This window comes from Pongo pygmaeus, chromosome 22 (assembly GCF_028885625.2).
Source record: "Pongo pygmaeus isolate AG05252 chromosome 22, NHGRI_mPonPyg2-v2.0_pri, whole genome shotgun sequence".
Lineage (NCBI taxonomy): Eukaryota > Metazoa > Chordata > Mammalia > Primates > Hominidae > Pongo > Pongo pygmaeus.
Window position 1 is genome coordinate 25,469,385 of NC_072395.2, and position 18,950 is coordinate 25,488,334.

Consider the following 18,950-nt stretch of genomic DNA (forward strand, 5'->3'; position numbering starts at 1 on the left):
TGAAGAATGCCATCAGAACTTTGATGAGGATTGTGTTAAATCTGTATATTTGCTTTGGGTAGTGTGAACATTTTAACAATATTAATTCGTCTGATCCATAAACATAGGATATCTTTTCATTTGTTGATGTCTAAATTTCTTTCATCAATGTTTTATGGTTTTCAAGTGTACACATCTTCCATCTTATTGGTTAAATTCATTCCTAAGTATATGTTTTTCTTTGGTGTTTTTGTAAATGAGATTGTTTTCTTGATTTCTTTGTCAGCTACGTTATTTGTATATAGAAATGCAACTGATTTTTATATGTTGAGTTTATACTTTGCAGCTTAACTGAATTGATTTAGTAGTTCTCAGAGTTTTTTGTGGAATGTTTGGAGTTTTTTACATAAAGGGTCTTGTCATCTGCAAATAGAGATAATTTTACTTCTTTAATTTAGTTGCTTTTTTTTCCTCATCAGATTGCTCTTGCAAGTACTATGTTGAATAAAAGTGCTCCATGGGTTTCTCATAAATGGTCTTTATTATGTTCAGGAACTTTCCTTCTATACATAAACTATTAAGAGGTTTTATCAAGAAAGGTTGCTAAACTTTGTTAAGTGCTTTTTCTGCATCAATTCAGGTGACCATGTGGTTTTATCTTTCATTTTGTTAATGTGATATATCACATTGATTGATTTACATATGTTAAACCAGCCTTGCATGCCAGAGATAATTCCCACTTAATCATGATGTATATAATCTTTTTGATGTGTTGTTGAATTCTACTTCCTAAATTTTTTTTCCTCATCAGCCATTTATATATATATATATATAAAATTACACTTTAAGTTCTAGGGTACATGTGCACAACATGCAGGTTTGTTACATATGTATACATGTGCCATGTTGGTGTGCTGCACCCATTAACTTGTCATTTACATTAGGTATATCTCATAATGCTATCCCTCCCCCCTCGCCCCACCCCACAACAGACCCAATGTGTGACGTTCCCCTTCCTGTGTCCAAGTGTTCTCTTTGTTCAATTCCCACCTATGAGTGAGAACATGTGGTGTTTGGTTTTTTGTCCTTGCGATAGTTTGCTGAGAATGACAGTTTCCAGCTTCATCCATGTCCCTACAAAGGACATGATCTCATCCATTTTATGGCCGCATAGTATTCCATGGTGTATATGTGCCACATTTTCTTAATCCAGTCTATCATTGTTGGACATCTGGGTTGGTTCCAAGTCTTTGCTATTGTGAATAGTGCTGCAATAAACATATGCTTTACATATGTTTATAGCAGCATGATTTATAATCATATAAATGTAAAACATATGCTTTACAGCAGCATGATTTATAATCCTTTGGGTATATACCCAGTAATGGGATGGCTGGGTCAAATGGTATTTCTAGTTCTAGATCCCTGAGGAATCGCCACACTGACTTCCACAATGGTTGAACTAGTTTACAGTCCCACCAACAGTGTAAAAGTGCTCCTATTTCTCCGCATCCTCTCCAGCACCTGTTGTTTCCTGACTTTTTAATGATGGCCATTCTGACTGGTGTGAGATGGTATCTCATTGTGGTTTTGATTTGCATTTCTCTGATGGCCAGTGATGATGAACATTTTTTCATGTGTCTTTTGGTTGCATAAATTTCTTCTTTTGAGAAGTGTCTGTTCATATCCTTCACCCACTTGTTGATGGGGTTGTTTGTTTTTTTCTGGTAAATTTGAGTTCATTGTAGATTCTGGATATTAGCCCTTTGTCAGATGATTAGATTGCAAAAATTTCCTCCCATTCTGTAGGTTGCCTGTTCACTCTGATGGTAGTTTCTTTTGCTGTGCAGAAGCTCTTTAGTTTAATTAGATCCCATTTGTCAATTTTGGCTTTTGTTGCCATTGCTTTTGGTGTTTTTAAACATGAACTCCTTGCCCATGCTTATTTCCTGAATGGTATTGCCTAGGTTTTCTTCTAGGGTTTTTATGGTTTTGGGTCTAACATTTAAGTCTTTAATCCATCTTGAATTAATTTTTGTATAAGGTGTAAGGAAGGGATCCAGTTTCAGCTTTCTACATATGGCTAGCTGGGCAATGTCAACTTTGTAAATTGAGACCTGTCTCAGATTTTGAGGGTTCACAAACTATACTCCAAGGATATAGTAACCAAAACATCATAGGTCTGGTACAAAAACCATGACACAAAAGCCAATGGAACAGACTAGAGAAGGTTGTAGGCTGCACTCCTTCAACCATCTGATCTTTGACAAAGTCTATAATTAGAAGCAATGGGAACAGACTCCCTAATCAATGAATGGTACTAGGATAACTGGTTAGCCATATTCAGAAGATTTAAAATGGACAACTTCCTTCCAACATATTAAAAAAATCAACTTAAGATGGATTAAAGACCTAAATGTAAAACCTAAAACTATAAAAACCCTAGACAAAAGCCCAGAACATAATATTCTGGACACAGGCAATAACAACGATTTTATGATCAAGTTTCCAATAGCTATTGCAACAAAAACATAAATAGACAAGTGGTACCTAAGTATACTAAGGAGATTATGTTCATCAAAAGAAACTATGAGCAGAGTAAACAGACAACCTACAAAATGGGAGAAAATATTTGCAAACTATGGATCTGACAAAGGTCTCATATCCAGAACCTGTAAGGAACTTAAAAAAATTTTTAAGCAAAAACTAAACCTCATTGAAAAATGGGCAAAGGACAAGAACAGACACTTCTCAAAAAAGACATACATGCTGTCAACAAGAATATGAAAATATGCTCCATTTTAAAAATCACTAATCATTACAGAAATGCAAATTAAAACCACAACGAGATACCATTTCATACCAATCACAATGGCTACTAATAAAAAGTCTGAAAATAACAGATGTTGCTGAGGTTGCAGAGAAAAGGGAAATCTTATACACTTCCATTGGGAATGTAAATTAATTCAGCCGTTGTATAAAGCAGTGTGAAGATTTCTCAAAAAACTTAAACAGAACTACCATTTGGTGCAGCAATCTCATTGCTGGGTACATACACAAAGAAATATAAATTGTTCTACCAAATGACACATGTACTTGTATGATTATCACAGCACTATTCACAGTAGCAAAAACATGGAACCAACCTAGAGGCTCATCGGTGGTGGACTAGAAAAAAAAAAAATGTGTACCGCCTGACGTGGTTGCTCACGCCTGTATTCCCAGCACTTTGGGAGGCTGAGATGGGTGGATCATTTGATATTAGGAGTTTGAGAAAATCCTGGCCAACATGGTGAAACACCGTCTCTACTAAAAATACAAAAATTAGCCAGGCTTGGTGGTACATGCCTGTAGACCCAGCTACTTGGGAAGCTGAGGTGGCAGAATAGCTTGAACCTGGGAGGCGAAAGTTGCAGTGGGCCCAGATTATGCCACAGCACTCCAGCCTGGGTGTCAGAGTGAGACTATCTCAGAAAAAAAATTGGTACATATACATCATGAAATACTGCATAGCAACAAAAAAAAATAAATTTATGGCTTTTGCAACAAAATGGATGTAGCTGGAGGCTACATCCCACAAATTAAGCAGATTAACACAAAAACAGAAAAAGAAAGCATATATTATCACCTATAAATGAGAGATAAACATTGGCTCCACATAGTCCAAAACAGGGACCAATAGATAGATACCAGGGCCTGTGTGAGGGTAGAGGGTGGAAAATCAGTGAAGATTGAAAAATTACTTATGCCTATCAGGTACTATGCTCACTACCTCAGTGACTAAATTATTTTTTCCACGAAACCCCAGCAACATGCAATTTACCTACATAACAAAGCTGCACGTGTACCCCCTGAACATAAAATATAAATTAAAAAAGAAAAAAATGAATATCAATAAGATACTTAGTAAACACACAAGTGTTTGGAAATCAAACAACAAACTTCTAAATAATTCACAAAGAAACATCAAAATAAAATTTAGAACATATTTTGAATTGAAAGATAAACATCTGAAGTGCTGAAAGAATAGAGATGGCTTTAGTCTCGAAACTTACATATAAAAACATTGAAATTTCAATCAGATGGTAATTGGTATGTGATTTGATAATCTACTTTAAAGTTTATACAAAACTGAGAACCCGGCTAGGTATGGTGGCTCACGCCTGTAATCCCAGGACTTTGGGAATCAGAGGTGGGCGCACGAGGTCAGGAGTTCAAGACCAGCCTGGCCAAGATGGTGAAACCCTGTCTCTACTAAAAATAAAAAAATTAGACAGGCGTGGTGATGGATGCCTGTAATCCTGGCTACTCAGGAGGCTGAGGCAGGAGAATCAATTGAACCAGGGAAGCAGAGGTTGCAGTGAGCCAAGATTGCACCACTGCACTCTAGCCTGTGTGAGAGAGCAAGGCTTCATCTCAAAAAGAAAAAAAAAATTGAGAACCCAGATAAAAATAGCTAACTTTATTCTCCAAAAGAAAAAAGAATGACAGTGAGTAGAGGTCTGCTTCTATTGGCTATCAGATAATCTCATAACCCTGCAGTACTGTGATGGTAAAAGCACATCCACAGCAGTAGTGTGACAGTCAGGTATCAAATAGACAAGAACTTCAGAGAAGACAAATGTAACGTTTGAAATCAGTAGAAAGAAATGTTGCTTTGAGAAAGTTGGTTATTATTTGGAATTTGAAGAAATAAACAATAAATTTCAAATAACTTAAAGAATGAAATAAAAAATAAAATTAATACTACAAAGAATTTTTTTGTTTGTTTTTTTGTTATACTTTAAGTTTTAGGTTACATGTGCACAATGTGCAGGTTAGTTACATACGTACACATGTGCCATTCAGGTGTGCTGCCCCCATTAACTCGTCATTTAGCATTAGGTATATCTCCTAATGCTATCCCTCCCCCCCTCCCCACCCCACAACAGTCCCCAGAGTGTGATGTTCCTCTTCCTGTGTCCATGTGTCCTCATTGTTCAATTCCCATCTATGAATGAGAACATGCAGTGTTTGGTTTTTTGTTCTTGCGATAGTTTACTGAGAATGATGATTTCCAATTTCACCCATGTCCCTACAAAGGACATGAACTCATCATTTTTTATGGCTGCATAGTATTCCATGGTGTATATGTGCCACATTTTCTTAATCCAGTCTATCATTGTTGGACATTTGGCTTGGTTCCAAGTCTTTGCTATTGTGAATAATGCCACAATAAACATACGTGTGCATGTGTCTTTATAGCAGCATGATTTATAGTCCTTTGGGTATATACCCAGTAATGGGATGGCTGGGTCAAATGGTATTTCTAGTTCTAGATCCCTGAGGAATCACCACACTGATTCTACAATGGTTGAACTAGTTTACAGTCCCACCAACAGTGTAAAAGTGTTCCTATTTCTCCACATCCTCTCCAGCCCCTGTTGTTTCCTGACTTTTTAATGATTGCCATTCTGACTGGTGTGAGATGGAGCTCATTGTGGTTTTGATTTGCATTTCTCTGATGGCCAGTGATGATGAGCATTTTTTCATGTGTCTGTTGGCTGCATAAATGTCTTCTTTTGAGAAGTGTCTGTTCATATCCTTCGCCCACTTTTTGATGTGGTTGTTTGTTTTTTTCTTGTAAATTTGTTGGAGTTCACTGTAGATTCTGGATATTAGCCCTTTGTCAGATGAGTAGGTTGCAAAAATTTTCTCCCATTTTGTAGGTTGCCTGTTCACTCTGATGGTAGTTTCTTTTGCTGTGCAGAAGCTCTTTAGTTTAATTAGATCCCATTTGTCAATTTTGGCTTTTGTTGCCATTGCTTTTGGTGTTTTAGATATGAAGTCCTTGCCCATGCCTATGTCCTGAATGGTAATGCCTAGGTTTTCTTCTAGGGTTTTTATGGTTTTAGGTCTAACGTTTAAGTCTTTAATCCATCTTGAATTAATTTTTGTATAAGGTGTAAGGAAGGGATCCAGTTTCAGCTTTCTACATACGGCTAGCCAGTTTTCCCAGCACCATTTATTAAATAGGGAATCCTTTCCCCGTTGCTTGTTTTTCTCAGGTTTGTCAAAGATCAGATAGTTGTAGATATGTGGCGTTATTTCTGAGGGCTCTGTTCTGTTCCATTGATCTATGTCTCTGTTTTGGTACCAGTACCATGCTGTTTTGGTTACTGCAGCCTGGTAGTATAGTTTGAAGTCAGGTAGCGTGATGCCTCCAGCTTTGTTCTTTTGGCTTAGGATTGACTTGGCAATGCGGGCTCTTTTTTGAACTTTTATGAACTTTAAAGTAGTTTTTTCCAATTCTGTGAAGAAAGTCATTGGTAGCTTGATGGGGATGGCATTGAATCTATAAATTACCTTTGGTAGTATGGCCATTTTCACGATATTGATTCTTCCTACCCATGAGCATGGAATGTTCTTCCATTTGTTTGTATCCTCTTTTATTTCATTGAGCAGTGGTTTGTAGTTCTCCTTGAAGAGGTCCTTCACGTCCCTTGTAAGTTGGATTCCTAAGTATTTTATTCTCTTTCAAGCAATTGTGAATGGGAGTTCACTCATGATTTGGCTCTCTGTTTCATGCCTTTTCCTCATGACATGAAATACAAATATCATGAAGTAAAAGACAGACAAATTTTACTAACTAAAGAAACTCATTTTTAGCAAACAATTGATAAGTACCATTAAAAGACAAATAAAAAATTAGAAGAAAATGTTTACATGGTATATATAACAAAAAAATGGATATTTAGAATGTATAGAGAGTATCAAATAATAAAGAACTTGCAAATCCCAGTGGGAAAATGAGCAAAGAATATAAAGAGGAATTGCACAGAAGAAAAAGTATGCATTATATATTAACAAATGAAAAGTTGCTTCATCTGTGTAATGGCCAAAATATATGTTAAAATATAAGACAGCATTTCTCCCATCTCATTGGTAAAATAAAAAATACATATGCACTTCATAAATTCATATGTCACTTCAGCATTTTTACAGTTAATATCACTTTTGTTATTCTTAAAAAGTTGAAAAATTAAATGAGTTAAAAGCAGTATGAGAGAAATTATTGCAAATATGTGTATAATATTATTAGGAGAAACCCAAGTAAGACCCTAGAGGCATAAGTTTAAAATGGAGACTAATCAGTTTATATATATAATAATTTAAAAATATTCTGTACATTATAAAACTCACAAAACAATTAAAAGGCAAAAAAATCAAGAAAAAATAATTTCAAAATAAATGCCACAACACAGCTTCCTGTGGTCAAGATTCCTCTCCATTCTACTGTGATGTCTACATAGATTTTTGGGCATCTAGACTAACATTGGGTTTAGCCTTAGGTAATAAAGTTAATAGAAAGAATGTTTACTACCATACATAAATTCAAAAGACTTGTCAGTTTAGATTGTCAATTTAATGTTGAACAAAGTTGCTTGAAATTTTCAGATAAAATAACTTTAGGTAAGCTTAAGAAAAGTTTGATTGCATTTTGTTTATAGTCTTGTACTTCTATTTTCATTCTGATTTAGTAGGCTGCACACTTTAAAAAAAAAAAAATTTCAGGTGGATTGTGGCCATTCCTTTTCCTGTTAAGTCTTATTTAATTGTTCTTCCAGAACAAATATTAACATTTGCAGTGCTGCATCTGAATCAAGCAGTTTGGTTAGAGAAATTTAAACCTTTAAATCACAAAACAGCTTATTTTCAATTGTCATAGCTGACATTGAATCTATGCCTAATGGTGTAAGCAATGTGGATATTGGAATGTCTCTGAGTTTTATATTAATAAATTACTAGCTAAATAAGTGATATAATCATCTGTTGATATCTGAGATAAGAGTGAGTAAAAACCACATAAAAATCTTCCATAAAACTAAACTTATCTTGGAATTCTTTGTAAAATAAATTCTGTGAGACGGAACTTTGGAAAGTTTTCTGTAATTTCTTGAAATCAAATTTAACAGTGCATGGTAGTCTGACCATTCTGCATTCTCCTTTCTGTATAAAAAAAATCACTATTTCAAGGCCAGAGAGCCCCCTTTACATGGCTTGTTAAAATCCAGCATGATTGAAGATACCGATGGATTTTGGGTATTTGAAGAGAATTCCTCTGGTGGCTAAAATGCTTTGAAGATTATTTGTGCAGCAGTCATTCAAGATTAAAGGCTCCCTAGTTAATTGTCCAGTGAGATCACAGTTCCTGTGATAGTGGCAGAAGATGTCCAAAAAGGAGTTAGCAGCAGCCTAGTTGGCTTTTGTTGCATTTGGAATGTTTAAGCAAAATTAGGAAAATAATCTGAGTAAATCCACATTTGCCATCTCAACTTCCAAAGATTGGTCATCAAACAGTGTGTTTCTGTCTTTCTATCTTGGCTGTCACCTTTACTACACTGTAGGGGTCTGAGGTTTGTAGAGTGGATATTGCAGAGTTCTGGTTGTCCTTGTGAGGTCTGATATGATAAACTGTTTCAAAGAAAGTATGCCTGATTACAGAAATGAGTATTGTCCCCTGACAATCCACATAGAATTCTGGGGCATTCTTCTCTTTACATTTAATAATAGCTTCTGCTAAACTTGTAATGTTCTGTGGGATTGTATCACTTCTTCTCCTTCTTGTTCACTTCCCACCTTCTTGCTCAGAGCTCCAATGGGCTCAGAGCAATGTTTGGAGTGCCAATCACCCTGAGCTCAAGCTTGCTCTGAGCATCATCTTCTCTGAGCTCCATCTTACACTGAGAAGCACCTGCTGCAATCTCCATCTTGCTCGGAGCTCCTTCTTGCCCCAAGCTCTATCTACTCCAAGCTCCATCTTGCTCAGACCTCCATCTACTCCAAGCTCCATCTTGCTCAGACCTCCACCTGCTGCAAGCTCCATCTTGCTCGGAGCTCCTTCTTGCTCCAAGCTCTATCTACTCCAAGCTCCATCTTGCTCAGACCTCCATCTGCTCCAAGGTCCATCTTGCTCGAAGTGCCAGTCGCTCCAAGCACTATCTTGCTGTGAGCAACATCTGAATAGACATTCATCTTACTCAGAGCTCCATCTAGACAGAGATCCATCTACTCTGAGCTCCATCTCGCCGGGAGTTCCAATCACTCCAAGCCCCATCTTGCTGGGAGCTCCAATCACTTCTAGCTCCATTTTGCTCTGAGCACCATGTGTTCGGAGCTCATCTTACTCTGAGCTACATGTGCTCTGAGCTCCACCTTGCTTGGAGCTGTAATCATTGTGGGCTCCATTTTGCTCTGAGCTCCAGCTAAAACAAAGCAACATCTCCTCCAAACTCCACCTTGCTTAGAGCTCCTTTTTTGCTCAGGGCTCTATCTACTCTGAGCTGCATCTTGCTCAGAGCTCTAATCGCTCAGAGCAATTTTCAGAGTGCCAATCACTCTGAGCTCCCTCTTGCTCTGAGCACCATCTGCTCTGAGCTCCATCTTACACCAGCAACATCTGCTCCAAGTTCCATTTTGTTTGGAGCTCCTTTTTGCTCAGAGATCTATCTGATCTGAGCTCCATCTGGTTCAGAGATCCAATCACTCCAAGCTCCATCTTGCTCTGAGCACCATCTGCTTGAAGCTCCATCTGCTCCAAGCTCCATCTTGCTTAGAGCTCCCATCACTCTGAGCTCCATTTTGCTCAGAGCTCCATTTACTCAGAGCTCCATTTGCTCCCAGCTCCATCTTTCTCAGAGATCCAATCACACCAAACTCCATCTTGCTCTGAGCACCCTCTGCTCAGAGCTCCATATGCTCGGAGCTGCATCTTCTAGCTCCATCTTGCTGATATCTCCAATCACTTCCAGCTCCATTTTGCTCTGAGCCTCATGTGCTCGAAGCTCCATCTTACTATAAGCAGCATGTTCTCGGAGCTCCATCTTGCTCTGAGCTCCATCTGAAACTGAGCAACATTTGCTCCAAGCTCCATCTTGCTTAGAGCGCCTTCTTGCTCAGAACTTCATTTGCTCCGAGCTCCATCTGCTCTGTGCTCCATCTTGCTGAGAGCTCCAATTACTTCCAGCTTCATTTTGCTCTGAACACCATCTGCTCAAGCTACATCTTAGTGTGAGCAACATGTTTTCTGAGCTGCATCTTGCTCAGAGCTGCATCTGCTCCAAGCCCCATTGTGCTCGAAGCTCTAATCACTACGAGGCTGATCTTGCTTTGATCACCATCTGCTCAGAGCTCCAATCCTCCAGAGCAAAGTTTTTAAGTTCCAATCATTTCAAGCTCCATGTTGTTATGAGCATCTGCTCTGAGCTCTATCTTACACCGAGCAACATCTGCTCCAAGTTCCATCTTGCTTGGAGCTCCTTTTTGTTCAGAGCTCTATCTGCTCCAAGCTCAATCTTCCCTGAGCTCCATCTTGCTTCGAGCTCTAATCACTCTGAGCTCCATCATGCTCTGAGCACCATCTGCTCTGAGCACCATCTGAAACTGAGCAACATCTGCACCAAGCTCCATCTTGCTTAGATCTCCTTATTGCTCAGAGTTTCATCTGCTCTGAGCACCATCTTGTTCAGAGCTCCATCTTGCTCAGAGTTCCAACTGCTCAGAGATGTTCAGAGTTCCAATGACCCCAAGCTTTATTTTGCTCTGAGCTCCATCTTACACAGAGGAACATCAGCTCCAAGCTCCATCTTGCTTGGAGCTCCTTCTTGTCTGAGCTATATTTGCTCTGAGCTGGACACTCCGTGCTCCATGTTGCTCTGAGTTCCATCTGCTCAGAGCTACATCTGCTCCAAGCTCCATCTTGCTCAGAGCTCCAATCACTCCAAGCTCCATCTTGCTCTGCGCACCATCTGCTCTGCGCTTCACCTTGCTCAGAGCCCCAGTCACTCCCAGCTCCATCTTGCTCTGAGTACCATCTGCTCTGAGCTCCATTTTGCTCGGAGCTCCATCTTGCTCTGAGACCATAGGCTTGGAGCTCCACCATACTCTGAGCAACATCTGCTCTGAGCTTCATATTAATTGGAGCTCCATCTCACCTGGAGCTCCATCTGCTCTGAGCTCCATCAAGCTTGGAGCTCATCTTGCTCAGAGGTCCATCTTGCTTTGAGCACCATCTGCTCCATGTATGTTTATAGCAGCACTATTCACAATGGCAAAGACTTGGAACCAACCCACATGCCCATCAATGATAGACTGGAAAAAGAAAATGTACTACATATATGTCATGGAATACTACACAGCCATAAAAAGGTAAGAGAATAAGTCCTCTTCAGGGACAGGGATGAAGCTAGAAGCCATCATCCTCAGCAAGCTAACACAGGAACAGAAAACCAAACACTGCATGTTCTCACTCATAAGTGGGAGGTGAACAATGAGAACACATTTTAATACTATTAAGCCCTCTGAAAATGGTCTCTGTTTCTCTTAACAAAGGATATTTATACTTTGTAATTTTTTTCTCTCTAAAGGATTGTGGCTTCTTCTGTCTGTGCCAATCTAGGATACAGGTTGACTACATCACTTTGAAATGACCCACCCCATGTCCACACAAGGTTGGTCCCTCCTGTAAACTGTTTGTTCACAGACTGTTACCACCTGTGGGTCATTTGACGGGAGGTGACCTCCCACAGCAATGCACCAGGCAAATCACCAACTGAAAGAATCACTGAAACAACATGTGTCTGCTTATTTCAAAGAATGAATAGGAGTCAGTTGAAGGTGATTAAGTCAGCAGCATCTTAAGGTGATGTCAGTAACATCTTAGATGACCAAGAATAATCCTGTGGGCCCCAAGAACATATGACAATATGGACTACGCCAGCAAAAATCTCACCCATCAGACAACAGCAAATGACACTGTAGCTCAAATGTTAAATGTCCTCTCTTGATGTGTGAAAGCACATGACCAGCAGGAGGCAAAAACATCAGGGAGACAAAGGCTTTGTTGCTTATCTGCGGATTTCAGTCTCCAGTGAGACACTCAGAGCCTACATCTCCTCTGTTACCACTGCTGTTTTTATTGCACAGAACATTTCCATATATGTTTCATTCTACAAGAAACGTTTCGACAAACATACATCTGATAAAAGGCTGTCTTCAAAATGTCTAAGCAACTAACACTACTTACTAGCAAAAACACAAAAGAGAAACTAATAACCAAACAAAACCTAACCAAACAAAACCTGAATAGACATTTCTACAAAAAAGACATAACATTGAAAACAAGTTTTAAAAACTTGAAAAACATCACAAACCATGAGAAAGATATAAATCAAAACAATACACATATCATCTCACTGTAATTCAAATGGATGTTATCAAAGTGATAAAATATATTAAAAGAGACACAAATGCTGGTGGAAATTTCCAGAGAAGAACTCATTTGGTAAGAATGTTAATTAGTATACAGCCGGGCACGGTGGCTCACGCCTGTAATCCCAGCACTTTGGGAGGCCGAGACCGGCAGATCACGAGGTCAGGAGATCAAGACCACCCTGGCTAACACGGTGAAACCCCATCTCTACTAAAAATACAAAAAATTAGCCGGGCATGGTGGCAGGTGCCTGTAATCCCAGCTACTCAGGAGGCTGAGGCAGGAGAATGGCGTGAACCCAGGAAGCGGAGCTTGCAGTGAGCCAAGATTGTGCCACTGCACTCCAGCCTAGGCAACAGAGCGAGACTCCATCCAAAAAAAAAAAGAACGTTAGTATACATACTACAGAAACCAGTGGGAGGTTCCTCCAAAAATTAAACCTACAACTACCACTTCATCTAACAATTCTACTACTAAGTATACTTTCAGTGCAAAAGAAATCAGTTTACACAAGAGGTATCAGCCATCCTATGTGGACTGCAGCACTATTCACAATCACCAAGATAAGGAATAAACTTACCTGCCCATCCACAGATGAAGGGATAAAGTAACTGTGGTGGATGTACACAAACAGAATAGTCTTCAGCCAGAAAATCAAAATGAAATTTCATCATTTGGAACCATACTGTTGAACCTGGAGGACAGCATGGTAAATGACCTAAACCATGTAGAGAAAAAAAAAAACATTGCCACATCTCACTCATGTAGAACCCAAAATAAAAGGCTTCATTGCAATAGATCTAGAGAGCACAACAGTGGTTTCCAGAGATTGGAGAGAAGCAGGGGCATGGGCAGGGATCAGAAATAGGTACAAAATTACACTTAGATGAGAGGAATGAATCGTTCCTCTGTGTTCCACAGCCCAGTGACCAGAGGTTAACAAAACATCACACCTTTTTCACAAAATCTGGAAAAGAAGATTCCAAATGTTTTCATCACAAAGAAATTAACAACTGTTTGTGATAACAGAGACTCTAAATATCTTGATTTTAACATTCCTCTGTGTCTGCATTAACCACAATGCCCCACTCTAACTCCCCCCATTGTATACCTTTACTATATGGCCAACCTTTTAAAAAATATGCAAATACACAATGCTAAAATTCATGCATACCACAAAACACCCTGAATTTCTAAAGCAATCCTGAGAAGTCTAAACTACATTGGTTGTGTCACACTTCCCGATTTTAAATTTCATTGAAAAGCTAGAGACCCCATTTCACACAGAGCAGTGGAACAGATTAGAGGACCCAGATGTAAATCCGCACCCCTAACACCATCTGATCTTCAAAAAAATCCACAAAAATAAGCTTTGGAGAAAGGACTCCCTCCTCTCAATAGATGGTGCCAGGATAAACTGCTAGCCAGTTGCAGAAGAAAAACAGTGGGCCCCTGTGTCTCACCCTGTACAGAAATTAACTCAAGATGAATGAAAGATGTAAATGCAAGACCTCAAACTATGAAAAGCCTGCAAGAGAACTTGGAAATACCCTTGTTGACAGAGGATTTGGCAGAGCATGGCTATGCCTAAGTCCCCAAAAGCAAGTGCAATTAAAACAATTACTGACAAGTGGGGCCTAATATACAAAAGAGCTGCTGCACAGCAGAAGCAATTACCAACACATTAAACAGATAGCCTACACAATGGGAGAAAATGTTCCCACATACGCATCTGATGAAGTCTAATATCCACGATCTACCTCAAATACATTAAGCAAATAAATCAGAAAAACAAAAACTCAATGAAGAAAGGGTAAGGGGCATGAAAACATGCATCTCAAAAGAAGGTTTACAGCAACCAACAGACAAGACAACGTTTCTTTACCTCAGGAATCATCAGAGAAATGCAAAGCAAAAGGCCCATGAGATAGTACTTCACACATTCTGATGAATGACAATTATGACACAGTCCACAAGAATAAACACCAGCAAGGCAGAGGAGGAGGGATGCTGGTCTGCTGTTGGTGGAAATGCAAACTAGTTCGGACATCATGGAAAGCAACGTGGGGATTTCTCAAATAACTTTCTCGACATCACTAAACCTCACAAAAAAATGTCCATGAAAACCACACTAAGATTCCATCTCATTCCACTCAGAATGAGTACTACTAAAAACAAAACACAAATTTTTGAAGGTGACATCCAGTGTAGACTTACAGAAAGGTAACCTCTTAAACACTATTGGTGAGGATGTAAATTAGTATATACACTACGAAAAACAGCTAGAGATTTCTGAAAAAATTCACAGTACAACTACCATGTCAGCTAACAGCCCCACCACTGGTTCCACATTTAAAGCAGTTGAAGTCCCTAGGTTGAAGAGAGCTATCTGCCTTCCCATGGGTACTAAAGCACTCTTAACTGTGGCCAAGGTAGAGAACCAACCTACCTGTTCAAACACAGCTGCAGGGATGAGGAAACTGCTGTACAGATACACCACGGAATATGTTTCAGCCATAAACCTTTGGGAAATCCTGCCACATGAAGAAACCTGAAGCCACATGAAGAAACCTGAAGAACATGAGGTCCAAAGAATAAGCCTGTTAGAGAAAGTCCCATGCCACATGATCTCAGGCATGTAGACTGAAGAAAGCTTTATCTTCTAGAAGTCGAAAGTTCAATAAGGCTTACCAGAGGCTGCTGGGGAAGTGGAGGCGGTCTCAGAAGGAACCAGTGATGGGTACAAAGTTACTCTCAGATGAGACTGATCATTCTGGTCTTTTATTCCACAGCAGGGTGACTAGCCTTAACACAAATGTATCATATGTTTCAAAGTAGCTAGAAGGAAAGATTCTGAATGTTGTTACCACTCAAAAATAATAACTATATGAGATGAAGAGATGCCAAATAACCTGATTTTATCATTACTCAACATATACATGTATCAAAATCTTCCTCGTACCTTCTAATTGTATACATTTAGTATATGACAAATAGTGTTTTAAGAAATATAAAGGAACAATGCCAAAATTTATGTGGAAATGTGAAACACCCTGAATTTCCAAAGCTATTCTGAGAAATACAAACCATATGGGATGCATCACATTCCCTGAGTTCTAATTAAATGAAAATCTGTAGTTAACAAACCCAAATGTTACTGGCATACACAGAGAAACACAGACCAGTGAGCAAAATGAATGTGCTCAATAATAAACAAAAATTTATATGGAATGAACACATTTTTCAAAACACCACCAAAATGACACAACGGGGAAGATTTCCAAAACTAGATATCCATATGCGAAAGAATAATACAGGACTCTTACGGTACTCAATACACAATAATCAACCCAAAATGATTAAAGATTATACACAAAACTTGCAACCATAAAGTTCCTATAAAGACAACCTCGGGTGTGCGTATATTTAGGGCAACTTAGATGTATGCTCAGGGTTCACAAAAAGTAAACAAAAATACAAGGGAAAAAATTATTGACAATGAACTGCTTTGGTAGTGATTTGTGATTTTGTTTTTTCTTGATGAGTAACCAACAGCACAGCCACCAAGAAATTATACACATGTGGGACCACGTCAAGCTGAAGCGTTTGTTCCCAACAAAGTAAACAATAAACAAAATAAAAAGGGGCACACTAAAAATTACAAGCTTGGGATAAGGGATTATTTTTGAAAAGGTACAAGCCAGTCATACTACCAACTGGCAAAAAAATAACAAAACAACAGAACAATTGCCAGACAAAAACTGGGCAAATAACCGGATTAGATATTTTTCCAAAGAAGACAGGAAACGGACCCAATGTCTACAAAAACGTGGTTAACATTACTACTCATAAGAAAAATGCAGATCAAAACCACACTCAGATCTTATCTCACTCCAATAGAATGAACATTACAAAAAGATCAAAATATTTAAAAAGACAATTCCTGGTATGAATTTCCAGAAAGGGGAACTGTTTGTGGAAACATAAATTAGTATTAACACTATAAAAAATAGTTAGAGGTCTTGCAAAGAATAGGAAAAAAAGAAATACCATACCATCTAGCAGTCCCATTACTGGGTATAAATTCAACCTACCTGTTCATCCACAGAAAAAGAGATCAAGGAACTCTCATATACATGCACTAGGAAATATTCTCCAGCCATCAAAATAATGAAACAGTGTCATTTAGAGCAACGCAGATGAACCTGGAAAACATTATGTTAAATGTAATGAGCTAGGCCTAGAAAGACAAACACTGCATGATACCACTCATGTGAAATCTTAAGATTTTTATCTTAATGATGTAGAAGCACAATATTGGTTACTAGAGTTTGGGAGATAGAGGGGGAATGGGGAAGGATTGATTATGGAAACAAAGTTATCTTAACATTAAAGGAATAAATCTGAGGTTCTCCTCCTCAGCCTGGTGACTAGAGTTAACAATATCATATTTTTCTAGAGCAAGAAGGGAGAATTTTGAATGTTCTCCCCACACACACACACAAAAAAAAAATACCTGGACGAGCAAATAGAGATCCTAAGTACCCTGATTTGATCATTACCCAATCTATATGTATGAAAATGTACCCCTAATTATGGACCTTTATGTTGTGAAAAAAAGTTAACAGAAATAAATACGTATTGCTAAAAATCACAGGGAACCACAAAAGCAATGAATATCTAAAGGAATCCCGAGAAATACAAAGACCCACAATCCTCAATATCAAATTACACTGCCAAGTTGTAGTTATACAGCTGATATATGATACTTGCATAAACTATGGACAAGAACAGGGAGGGCAAAAACATGATCAACACAAATATGGACACAATCAACTGACTTTGATAAAGAACACTGCAATGTGGAAGGCAGAGAATGAATACCTTTGAGAAAAATGATATCCAGATGCAGAAGCGAGAAATAGGACCTTATTTTACATGATGTATGAAAATGAACATCCCCTCCCCCAAATTGAAGGCAAAACAAAAGACCATAAACCACAAAATGTTTTTAACTAAAACACAGGATGAGCATACATTTTGGGACATTTGAATCTCTGCTCACCTTTGCAAAGAGGAAAATAAACAAACACCCTGGAAGAAAAACCTCACTGACAATTAAATGCTTTGTCACTGATATATATTGTCTTATATGGGTGACGAAAATTACATGCATGAAACGCAAAAATAAATATATGGGACTACATCAACATGAAAAGTTTCTGCACATCAAAGAAAACTACTTTCCAAATAAAAAAGCATCCTATAGATTAGGCAAAAATTTCAGGCAATCACGTAATTCACGAGGAGTTGTCACCTAACATGTACATAAAAAACACTACAAAGTAGCAAAAGCATCCAATCTAATATTTTGCAAAGAACCCGAACAGACAATTCTGCACAGCCATAAAATCGAACAACAAATAAGAGATAAGGTCCTCAAAATAAACTATTCATTAGAAAACTGTAATTCAAAACCACACACAGATAATCTCACACTTATTGAATATTCCTAAATTTTTTTAAAAAAATAGGAGGGGCTGTAATCTCTGCACTTTGCGAGGCTGAGACAGGTGGGTCACCTGAGGTCAGGAGTTTGAGACCAGCCTGACCAATATCGTGAAACCCCATCGCTACTAAAAATACAAAAATTAGCTGGGCATGGTGGTGGGCACCTGTAGTCCCAGCTACTCTGGAGGCTGAGACAGGAGACTTGCTTAAAACCAGGCAGAGGTTGCAGTCGGCCGAGATGGCGCCACTGCACTCCAGCCTGTAAGACAGAGCAAGACTCTGACTCAAAACAAAAACAAAACAAACACCAAACCAAAAATAATAAGAATGCGGCTGTGGTTCTGGAGAAAGGGAAACTCATATCCTGTAGGTGGAAATGAAAATTAGGATACACACCACGGAAAACAGCTAAATAGCTGGAGACTCCTCAAAGAACTGAAAATACAGATGTCCCCTGCTCTAGCGAGGTCTCTTTTTAAAGGTGCAGAGGCATCAAAAATAATCCTAGACTCCAGCTCAGAGGCCCCTGGGGCTCGGAGGGAACCAGGTCCCGCGTTTCACCGCTAGCTGTGGGCCAGGGCGCTCCTATACGCTGGACACAGGTCGGACATTGGCAGAGCCTTCCCGGGGTGCAGATGCTGCAGCAGCCAGGACCCCACAACCGCCCCCACGCAGAGGACTCGGGCCCAGATGCCCAGGAAGAAGTGAGGGCACGAAAACAAGGAGAGGCAGGGAAGGAGCAGGGAGGGTTCCCGGTGGGGTCCACGCCCCCGCCACTTACCGCGGAGACCTGCCTCCTACTCCACCATCACATGGAACCCACCACCGCTTCTCCGAAGCTCGCTCTGACCACGCCGCTGCTGCTACCGGAGCCTCGCAAGAAGTGCAGTCTCAGCTTCCCTAGGGACACGCATGCTGGCAGCATCCTTCGTGCCAGGTTGAAGCTCCACCCCCTCTTAAAGGGACCGCGGCTCGGACTTGCCAGAAGCAGCTTTGGGTTGCGGAACAGGCTGAGCCTCTGCCCAGCCCCAGGGGACGACGAAAGGCCCCTGGTCTCTCATCCTCCCCAGCTTTCGGGCCCTAGAAGTCGCAGGAGCGCTCCCTGTGACCCCCTCCCCGAGATCGGCTCCCTTTGCCTAGGGAGCGCCTGGGACCTGCCCCTGCCCGCCTCTGGACCTCACCTTCACCATCCGCAAAGGAAGCAGCCTCG

General features: G+C 39.6%; 1 protein-coding gene across 1 annotated transcript in view; it reads right to left on the reverse strand.

Annotated features, from left to right (window-relative positions):
- The window catches only part of LOC129022336 (spidroin-2-like), a 43,696-nt gene extending 25,055 nt beyond the window's left edge, over positions 1-18,641 (reverse strand). Inside the window, exons 1-5 of the mRNA XM_063659651.1 lie at positions 18,522-18,641; positions 16,324-16,434; positions 14,921-15,067; positions 14,679-14,800; positions 12,810-12,947 (exon numbers count right to left, since the gene is read on the reverse strand). The gene's annotated coding sequence lies outside the window, so the exon portion shown is untranslated. The remainder of the gene's footprint in view (positions 1-12,809; positions 12,948-14,678; positions 14,801-14,920; positions 15,068-16,323; positions 16,435-18,521) is intronic.
- Positions 18,642-18,950: the final 309 nt, after the last annotated feature.